The sequence below is a fragment of the Schistocerca americana genome, chromosome 4, assembly GCF_021461395.2.
Source record: "Schistocerca americana isolate TAMUIC-IGC-003095 chromosome 4, iqSchAmer2.1, whole genome shotgun sequence".
Lineage (NCBI taxonomy): Eukaryota > Metazoa > Arthropoda > Insecta > Orthoptera > Acrididae > Schistocerca > Schistocerca americana.
In genome coordinates, this window is record NC_060122.1 from 59215544 (window position 1) to 59223831 (window position 8288).

The following is an 8288-nucleotide window of genomic DNA, read 5'->3' on the forward strand; positions in this document are numbered from 1 at the left end:
CTGTAAGCATCACACCCGCACATTGGCGAAATAACACTGAAATTGCGTCCCTATTAAATACTAATGGATTCACACTGTCTTCACGCCAAGTGAGTAATGTATGTATCTCCTCCTGGGAGTAAACTATCTTCTTGCGATGCCCCAGTGTTACTGAATTGTAACCCTCACACGGACACATTGATGAATAACCACAGAAAAAGCGTCGCCATTAAATACTAATTGATACATGCTTACTTATCCCCAAGTGAGAAATGCGGGTGTGTTCAAAGTATGTATCTTCTCCTCGGAGTCTAGTATCTTTCTTCGATGCACCAGTGGTAGGCTTGAATAGGACCCAAGTACACGACATCATGAATATAAAACAATTAAGGTTAAGTATTGAGTTGTGGTAGTTGCCAAGAATCTATAACTCAGTCGGACTGACTTAACTAAACTATTCCGTGTGCGGTGGTGCGGGAGTTATAAGTATTTAGTGACAAAATAACAATAAACTGTTCGTTACCAGTTAAAGACCCGGTGTGGACTACATCATTAAACGGTTTGATAAATGACTAAATCAAAGACTACTCATGAAAGACTATTTCATTGAAGTGCAAATATTCACGTCATTAGTTGCGAAGTGAACTTTAAAATATTTTCGAATTACGACGCAATCTTACAAAGACTGAATCAAAGAGTATCTCTGGATCTCGCTGCATACCAGCACAACAATTAAAAAAAAAAATGCCTCTGAGCACTATGGGACTAAACATCTGAGGTCATCAATCCCCTAGAACTTAGAACTACTTACACTTAACTAACCTAAGCACGTCCCGAGTCAGGATTCGAACCTGCGACCGCAGCAGTCACGTGGTTCCGGACTGAAGTGCCTAGAACCGCACGGCCACCCGGCCGGCCAACAATTCCACAGCAACGACACAACAGCGCAAGGAAAACTGTTAACTAAAATCTTTCCTTGCAATTAGTGGTGTGTGCTATGCGAACGAGAGAAGAATTAATAACTACTGCAAATCCGGGCAATTAACAGTACAATATTAACAACAAAAAGCATCAGTTATACGAGTTTGCATAAGTGGAAACCCTGCGGACTTGTAATTGCGATACAACGACTACGCGAGGAACGCCATGTCGTAAGTTTTTCAGGTTTTTTTCTCCCGTTGATCTACGGGGTCTGACGTTATATCGCATCGTGATTCTACTCTGCCGCGAGAACTGTGGGAGTAGCAGCTCTACGGCGTCGACTACATCGGCTCGCGGTTGGAGTCAGGGGGCACGGGGCAAACCCTAACATCCTCACATTGGCGAAATAACACTGAAATTTCGTCGCTATTAAATACTGATGGATACATGCAGTCTGTTACCCAAGTGAGCAATGTGGCTGTGGTCAAAGTTTGTTTCTTCTCCTGGGAGTCAGTATCTTTCTTCCGTTGCACCATTGGTAATTTACTGTAGCCCTCACACTCTCACATTGACGAATTATCACAGAGTTAGTGTCGGTATTAAATACTAATGTAGATATGCTGACTTTTCGTACTCTGAGCAATGTCGCTGGGGTTAAAGTATCGTTCTACCCTGAAGTCAAGTATCGTTCTTCCAATGCACCTGTTGTAGTTAACTGTAACCCTCACACCATAACATGGACGAATTAACACAGAAGTGGCGTCGCTATTAAATGCTAATGGATAAATGGTGACGTTTTCCAATGTGGGTAATGCGGATGAAATCCAAGTATGTATCTTCTCCTGGGAGTGATGTATCTTTCTACTGATGCACCGGTGTGAGTTTACTGAAACCAACACACCCTCACATTGAGTTATTACCACAGAATGTGCGTCGGTATTAAGTACTAATTGATACATGCAGCGAGTAATGCGGCTGCGTTCTTAGTATCTATCTTCTCCAGGGAGACAATGCACCAGGGATCGAAGTCTGTATCTTCTCCTGGGCGTCATGTATCTATCTTCTAATGCACCAGTTTAAGTTAACTGTGACTCTCACATTGACAATCTCATATTGACGAAATGTCACAGAATTAGTTTCACTAATAAGTACTAATGTAGATATGCTGACTTTTCCCAATCTGTGCGATGCCACTAGGGTCAAAGTATATTTCTTCCCTGGGAGTTAAGCATCTTCCTTCCGGTGCGCCACTGTGAAATTACTGTAACCCTCGCACCCTCAGATTGACGTATTAGCACAGAAGTCGCGTCGTTATTGAATACTAATTGTATACATTCCGGCTTCTCCTCAAGTGGGTAATGCAGTAGTGGTCCGAGTATATATCTTCTCCTGGGATTCATGTATCTTTCTGCCCATGCACCAGTGGTAGTTTACTGTTACACTAACACCCTCACACCGACGAATTAACACAGAAATTGCGTCGCTATTGATACTAATGGATAGATGCAGACTTCTCCAAAAGTGGGCAATTTGGCTGCGGTCAAAGTATGTATATTCTCCTGTTAGTCAAGTATCTTTCTTCAGTAGCACAGGTGGTAGTTTACTGTAATGCCGCCCTCTCACAGTGAATGCTTTATACAGAAATAGCTTTGCTGTTGAATTTTTTAATGGGTACATACTTACTTCTTCCCAAGTGATTATTGCAGCTGCAGTCAAAGTATGTTTCTTCTCCTGGGAGACAAGAATCTTTCTTCCGATGCACCAGCGGTAGTGTACTGAAACCATCACATTGACGGATTGACACAGAAATTGCTTCGCTATTAAATACTAATGGATACATGTTGACCTGTCCCCAAGTGAGGAATGCGAATATGATCAAAGTATGTATCATCTCCTGGGAGTTATGTATCTTTCTTCTGATTCACCATTTGTAGTTTATTGTAACACTCAAACGCTCACATTGGACAAGATATGTATTTTCTCCTGGGAGTCAAGCATCTTTCTTCCGAAGCAGCAAGAAAAGTGTACTGTAACACTCACACCCTCCCATCCACGAATTAACACAGAAATCGTGTCGCTCTTAAATATTAGTTGAATCATGCTTACATCCCCACAAGTGAGGAATGCGGCTGCAGTCTAAGTACGTATATTCTCCTGGGCGTCATGTATCTTTCTTCTGATGCATCAGTGGGAATTTACTGTAACCCTCACATCCTCTCACTGACGAATTAACACGGAAGTTGCGTCGCTGTTAAATACTAATTGATACATGCTGACAGATTCACTGAATGCAGCCGAATTGCTCACTTTGGTATCAATCTTCTCTAGGATTTATGTATCTCTATTGTCATGCACCAGTTATATTGTGCGCGTCTTTTATGACGGCAGCCGAGTTTAGGTTCGTTCTGTGCATATGACGTCACAAAACACAGTCAGCCAATGAACAGAGAACGACGTGGCCTGAGGTCGACACCAGTGCGGAGCACGGACGAGTGTCTTCAGTTTTAGAAACGTTCAGTCTTAAAGTAATTGAACAAAAGCAATGTCTTGATGGCAGACTTTATTTTGTACAATGTCTGGAAAAAGCATTCTTTATACCTATTGCTTTATATTCTACCAATTAAATAAACCAAACAAGCAATAAGCCTCCTAATTCAGGCAATAGCAAGGTAAGGTATTCGTATCATTCTCACGAACCGCATTTTCGCAATAAAGAACAGCTTTAACTGTTTATTTCCTATTGTACTTCGATGAAACGTGAGTAATTTATAGTCATACCAATAGTGTTTGTCGGTATTTCACGTGATATTTTTGAGTTCTTCAGGAGTTTTGTTGAGTGACGAGCTGCGTTAGCGTAATGGTTAAGGATTTGGCTGCTCAGCGTAAGGTTCTGATTTCAAACTTTGTTCTGTGCTTAATATATTCTTTATTTAAAAACAATATCGAAGTGTCTTACTTCATGAATTTTAGTCGCTTGAATGTGATTTCTAGTGCTATGTCTCTTCATTGTAATCATAACTTTTCGGTTTTTCTAATTTTGTCTTCCAATATTTCCTTTCACAGCAATTAAAAAGAGTGAAAAGGCACACATACAATATTCATGTTATCTGTTTTGTTTCTATATCTTCTCTTCCGCAGTCGCTGTTTTACCATTCATATTGAGATATATTCCTTTGCGACAGTATTAAAAGTATTATTTAGAGCAGAATTTCGTACGTTGCCGAGCTACTTGATTGTCTGACGCAATTCTTTGCTTCGCTGCTTTGGCAACATCATATCCAATGTTTTAGTCGACCGATCCATGTTTTTTGTTTTGGCAACTATTTGCTGTCCGTTGTGACAAACACAAATTGTTTGTGCACTGCGCTTCACTGCCAATATATTTTAGTGTCTATATTTTACTATCCCCTCCATGAACCATGGACCTTGCCATTGGTGGGGAGGCTTGCGTGCCTCAGCGATACAGATAGCCGTACCGTAGGTGCAGCCACAATGGAGGGGTATCTGTTGAGAGGCCAGACAAACGTGTGGTTCCTGAAGAGGGGCAGCAGCCTTTTCACTAGTTGCAAGGGCAACAGTCTGGATGATTGACTGATCTGGCCTTGTAACAGTAACCAAAACGGCCTTGCTGTGCTGGTACTGCGAACGGCTGAAAGCAAGGGGAAACTACAGCCGTAATTTTTCCCGAGGGCATGCAGCTTTACTGTATGATTAAATGATGATGGCGTCCTCTTGGGTAAAATATTCCAGAGGTAAAATAGTCCCCCATACGGATCTCCGGGCGGGGAATACTCAAGAGGATGTCGTCATAAGGAGAAAGAAAACTGGCGTTCTATGGATCGGAGCGTGGAATGTCAGATCTCTTAATCGGGCAGGTAGGTTAGAAAATTTAAAAAGGGAAATGGATAGGTTGAAGTTAGATATAGTGGGAATTAGTGAAGTTCGGTGGCAGGAGGAACAAGACTTCTGGTCAGGTGACTACAGAGTTATAAACACAAAATCAAATAGGGGTAATGCAGGAGTAGGTTTAATAATGAATAGGAAAATAGGAATGCGTGTAAGGTACTGCAAACAGCATAGTGAACGCAATATTGTGGCCAAGATAGATACGAAGCCCACACCTACTACAGTAGTACAAGTTTATATGCAAACTACCTCTGCAGATGACGAAGAAATTGAAGAAATGTATGATGAAATAAAAGAAATTATTCAGATTGTGAAGGGAGACGAAAATTTAATAGTCATGGGTGACTGGAATTCGAGTGTAGGAAAAGGGAGAGAAGGAAACATTGTAGGTGAATATGGATTGGCGCTAAGAAATGAAAGAGGAAGCCGCCTGGTAGAATTTTACACAGAGCACAACTTAATCATAGCTAACACTTGGTTTAAGAATCATGAAAGAAGGTTGTATACATGGAAGAACCCTGGAGATACTAAAAGGTATCAGTAAGATTATATAATGGTAAGACAGAGATTTAGGAACCAGGTTTTAAATTGTAAGACATTTCCAGGGGCAGATGCGGACTCTGACCACAATCTATTGGTTATGACCTGTAAATTAAAACTGAAGAAACTGCAAAAAGGTGGGAATTTAAGGAGATGGGTCCTGGATAAACTGAAAGAACCAGAGGTTGTACAGAGTTTCAGGGAGAGCATAAGCGAACAATTGACAGGAATGGGCGAAAGAAATACAGTAGAAGAAGAATAGGTAGCTTTGAGGGATGAAGTAGTGAAGGCAGCAGAGGATCAAATAGGTAAAAAGACGAGGGCTAGTAGAAATCCTTGGGTAACAGAAGAAATATTGAATTTAATTGATGAAAGGAGAAAATATAAAAATGCAGTAAATGAAGCAGGCAAAAAGGAATACAAACGTCTCAAAAATGAGATCGACAGGACGTGCAAAATGGCTAAGCAGGGATGGGTAGAGGACAAATGTAAGGATGTAGAGGCCTATCTCACTAGGGGTAAGATAGATACTGCCTACAGGAAAATTAAAGAGACCTTTGGAGATAAGAGAACGACTTGTACGAATATCAAGAGCTCAGATGGAAACCCAGTTCTAAGCAAAGAAGGAAAAGCAGAAAGGTGGAAGGAGTATATAGAGGGTCTATACAGGGGCGATGCACTTGAGAACAATATTATGGAAATGGAAGAGGAAGTAGATGAAGATGAAATGGGAGATACGATACTGCGTGAAGAGTTTGACAGAGCACTGAAAGACCTGAGTCAAAACAAGGCCCCCGGAGTAGACAACATTCCATTGGAACTACTGATGGCCTTGGGAGAGCCAGTCCTGACAAAACTCTACCATCTGGTGAGCAAGAAGTATGAAACAGGCGATATACCCTCAGACTTCAAGAAGAATATAATAATTGCAATCCCAAAGAAAGCAGGTGTTGACAGATGTGAAAATTACCGAACTATCAGTTTAATAAGTCACAGTTGCAAAATACTAACACAAATTCTTTACAGACGAATGGAAAAACTAGTAGAAGCCAACCTCGGGGAAGATCAGTTTGGAATCCGTAGAAACACTGGAACACGTGAGGCAATTCTGACCTTACGACTTATCTTAGAAGAAAGATTAAGGAAAGGCAAACCTACGTTTCTAGCATTTGTGGACTTAGAGAAAGCTTTTGACAATGTTGATTAGAATACTCTCTTTCAAATTCTAAAGGTGGCAGGGGTAAAATACAGGGAGCGAAAGGCTATTTACAATTTATACAGAAACCAGATGGCAGTTTTAAGAGTCGAGGGACATGAAAGGGAAGCAATGGTTGGGAAGGGAGTAAGACAGGGTTGTAGCCTCTCCCCGATGTTGTTCAATCTGTATATTAAGCAAGCAGTAAAGGAAACAAAAGAAAAATTCGGAGTAGGTATTAAAATTCATGGAGAAGAAATAAAAACATTGAGGTTCGCCGATGACATTGTAATTCTGTCAGAGACACCAAAGGACTTGGAAGAGCAGTTGAATGGAATGGACAGTGTCTTGAAAGGAGGATATAAGATGAACATCAACAAAAGCAAAACAAGGATAATGGAATGTAGTCTAATTAAGTCGGGTGATGCTGAGGGAATTAGATTAGGAAATGAGACACTTAAAGAAGTAAAGGAGTTTTGCTATTTGGGGAGCAAAATAACTGATGATGGTCGAAGTGGAGAGGATATGAAATGTAGACTGGCAATGACAAGGAAAGCATTTCTGAAGAAGAAAAATTTGTTAACATCGAGTATAGATTTAAGTGTCAGGAAGGCATTTCTGAAAGTATTTGTATTAAGTGTAGCCATGTATGGAAGTGAAACATGGACGATAAATAGTTGGGACAAGAAGAGAATAGAAGCTTTCGAAATGTGGTGCTACAGAAGAATGCTGAAGATTAGATGGGTAGATCACATAACTAATGAGGAAGTATTGAATGGGATTGGGGAGAAGAGAAGTTTGTGGCACAACTTGACCAGAAGAATGGATCGGTTGGTAGGACATGTTCTGAGGCATCAGGGGATCACCAATTTAGTATTGGAGGGCAGCGTGGAGGGTAAAAATCGTAGAGGGAGACCAAGAGACGAATACGCTAAGCTGATTCAGAAGGATGTAGGTTGCAGTAGGTACTGGGAGATGAAAAAGCTTGCACAGGATAGAGTAGCATGGAGAGCTGCATCAAACCAGTCTTAGGACTGAAGACCACAACAACAACAACATTTTATTATGTCCACAATTCAGTTTTGTGTACTTCGCCAACTTTGTTTTAATCAGAACGTTTAAAAAAAAGCGAAAAGACTCTGGTATAAATAAAAGTTTTATTACAGTCGCTGAAGATGGAATATTTCCCAATATTACATTTGACACCTATTACTTAAATTAAATGAGATATTGTTATACAGTAAATTTTATATGAAATTTAGGTATCTTGTCCACATTTCGTTCTCAACATTGTGGCAACTAAACTCGACAATATGGAAAGTATAGGCTATGGACTTTTACCTCTGCAAACTCTTCAAAATTTCGTGTAGTGGTTTCTACATTTAATGCTGCACAATAACTGCGTTGAACATCGAAACAAAATTAAGTCATTTATGGGGCGGAGGGGGGGGGGGGGGGCAAGGAATCAGTCGAGAAGATGTGTAAAAATCAAATTTTTGGGGCAAATAGTTTTTGTGAAATCGAATGATAAGTGGGTCAAAGCAGTCGGAACAGCATGTGCCTGCAGTGCAGTGATGACAAAATCGCGCACAGCGCGGAAAGCAAGGAGCACGTCTCTGTAGCAGCGAAAGGGTTAATGCGGCCGTCGTGGCTTTACTTCATAAACTGCGCGCTCCCCCCTAAACGTAAGTTTGCGAACTATACTATACAGGGTGATTCAAAAAGAATACCACAACTTTAAAAATGT